This window comes from Propithecus coquereli, unplaced genomic scaffold (assembly GCF_000956105.1).
Source record: "Propithecus coquereli isolate 6110/MARCELLA unplaced genomic scaffold, Pcoq_1.0 Scaffold13, whole genome shotgun sequence".
Lineage (NCBI taxonomy): Eukaryota > Metazoa > Chordata > Mammalia > Primates > Indriidae > Propithecus > Propithecus coquereli.
In genome coordinates, this window is record NW_012137191.1 from 8,421,806 (window position 1) to 8,424,867 (window position 3,062).

The window sequence follows — 3,062 nt, forward strand, 5'->3', positions numbered from 1 at the left end:
GAGGTGGGCGGATTGTTTGAGCTCAGGAGTTCGAGACCAGCCTGAGCAAGAGCGAGAGCCCATCTCTACTAAAAATAGAAAGAAATTAATCGGACAAGTAAAAATATATAGAAAAAATTAGCCGGGCATGGTGGCGCCTGCCTGTAGTCCCAGTCACTCGGAGGCTGAGGCAGTAGGATCACTTGTCCCAGGAGTTTGAGGTTGCTGTGAACTAGGCTGACGCCACGGCACTCACTCTAGCCAGGGCAACAGAGTAAGACTCTGTCTCAAAAAAAAAAAAAAAAATTGATGTCTTTACCAATAAACCCATAAACGAGGTATATCTCTGTATTTATTTAGTCTTTAATATTTTTTCACAGTGTTTTATAGATTTTAGTGTACAATCTTGTACATCTTTTGTCAAATTTATTTCAAAATGTTTCATTTTTTTAGTGCTATTGTAAATGGAGTTTTCCTGAATTCAGTTTCCAGTGATTTGTTTAACATGTAGGGATAGTATGTAGATTTTTATGTATTGATCTTCTAAAATGCAACCTTGTTAAATTCACTTATTCTAGTAATTTTGCTGTTTCCATTAAATTTACTACATATATGTTTGTGGTGTTGGTAAATTTTAAAACTTTTAGTAGACAATATAGTTATATATCTTTATGACTCAACAAAAGTGAAGGATTTTTTAACCAATATTTAACTACATAGAGTTCAGAATTTTGGTTCATGAAAAGATATAATAAAGAAAGTTAAAAGAGAAGCCCCACATCAATAGAGGATATTTGCAATACAGTTGACCCTCAAACAAAAGAGATTTCAACTGTGCAGGTCCACTTATGTGTGGTTTTTTTCCATAAATATTAACTGGCCCCTTTATCAGCAGGTTCTGCATCTGCAACCAAACATGAATTGAAAATACAGTATTTGCAGGATATATGCATGAATTTTGGTATCTGCCAGAGGTCCTACAGCCAATCCCTTGCAGATACCAAGGGACAACCATATATATACCTGGCAAAGGCTTAGTATCCAGAATTGTGCTGCCCAAGAGGATAGCCAAAAGTCTCATGTGGCTTTTGAGCACTTGCAATATGACTTATCCCAATTGAGACGTTCTGTAAATGTAAAATACATACCAGATTTCAAAGACTTAGTATGAACAAAAAAGAATGCACGGTATCTTCTTCATAATTTTTATATTTGATACATGTTGAAATGAAAATATTTGTGCTTTATTGGGTTAAAATTAATTTCACTTGTTTCTTCTTACTTTTTTTATGTGACTACTAGAAAATTTAAAGTTGTGGCTTACATTACATATTATAGACAATCCTGATGTACAGTATACCTAGACATTTCCTATGAACCAATTAGAAAGAGATAAACAGCCCAGTGGGAAGATATGAAAGAACAGACATTTATAATAGCAGATACCCAAATGGCCCATAAATATATGAAATTGGGGCTCAAGCTCTTAATCAAGAAAATACAATTAGAACTTAATGGAGTACCATTTTTATCAACCAAACTAGCAGATACTTAGAAAAGCTGGTTAGATTGCAGTATAAAGTTATCTCTCTTCCACTGCTGGTGAAAATCTAAATTGGCACCTTTTCTTAGGACATAGTTTGTGTTATCTATAAAATTGACCATGCTCACATACCCTATGATCCAGCAATTCCATTTCCCTATATTTACTAGGGTAGCTCCTGCACACATGCACCTGGAGATATGTTTAAAAATATATGTACATAGCAGCATTATTTGTAATGTTTTAAAACTAGAAGTAACAGAATGGATAAACTTATGTATATTCATGTAAGTATATATCAAGACATACTGAAAATGAGCTGTAGCTAAAGGTGTCAGCATGGATGAATCTAAAGCATAAGATTAAGGAATGAAACAAGTCATAAAAGCATGCAATATTCCATTATATTAAGTTAAAAACAGGCACAACCAGGAGATATAATTTTTTAGGAGTTCATGGATAGATAGCATCACTATCCAAAAAACAAGGGCATAAAAGATACAAAACTCATTATGGCAATTATCACTAGGGCCAAGGGAGGGGAGGGATGCAATCGGAGAGCTTCTAAAGTCTGATAATGATATAATTCTTAAGCTGGTTGAAAAATAAATTGGTGATTATCTTATTATTGTTCTTTAAAGTGTACATAGATATTTTATAAATTCTTTGTATGTATGATAAATTTTAATAAGTTAAAGCAAGTTACAAAATAACTATGGCGTGAACCTAATTTTATTTGCACACACACACACTCAAATTAGATTTTTAAATATGTATGGGAAAAGAACCTTAAAGGAAGTATACCAAAATGTTTATTTCAAGATAAGATGGCTACATGTAAATGAGTAGCTGGAATTGAGTCTGAAAATTTAGGTTGCAGAGTAGATTTGATTATAGAGCTACTTTCTCTAATAGAGATCATTCTGTTAATTATGCTCTCAAAAACACAAGCATCGTTATATCACTACAGCCCTACACAGGCAAGCTTGGATATTTTAGGAAGGTTTAGATGGTTCATACTTCTTTTGCACAAAGAAAAAGCCATGATTGGTGCATTTGGATGTACAGTAGTCCTCCCTTATCCGTGGTTTCACTTTCCACGTTTCTGTTACCTGTGGACAACAGCAGTCCAAAAATATTATATGGAAAATTCCAGAAATAAGTGATTTGTAAGTTTTAAATTGCTTACCATTCTGAGTAGTGTGATGAAATCTCACGTTGTCCTGCTTAGTTCCGCTTGGGATGCGGAATCATCCCCTCGTGCAGCGTATCGGTGCTGTGTCCGCTACTGCCTGTGATGCACTTAGTAACAGTGCAGTTGCCAGATCGACTGGCATGCTGTCATGGTGCTTGTGTTCAAGTGACCCTTATTTTATTTAGTAATGGCCCCCAAGTGCAAGAGTAGTGATGCTGACATGTTGTTATAATTGTCCCATTTTTTTTTCTTTTTTTTTTTTTTTATTTCAGCAAATTATGGGTGTACAGATGTTTAGGTTACGTGTGTTGCCCTTGGTTCCCCCCCCACCGAAGTCCGTGTTTC

The 3,062-nt window shown here is 34.9% G+C and overlaps 1 protein-coding gene across 1 annotated transcript in view; it reads left to right on the forward strand.

The window, feature by feature from the left end:
* Positions 1 to 3,062, forward strand: part of SLC2A13 (solute carrier family 2 (facilitated glucose transporter), member 13) — a 388,439-nt gene that overhangs the window by 359,838 nt on the left and 25,539 nt on the right. The gene's annotated exons all lie outside the window — the stretch shown is intronic.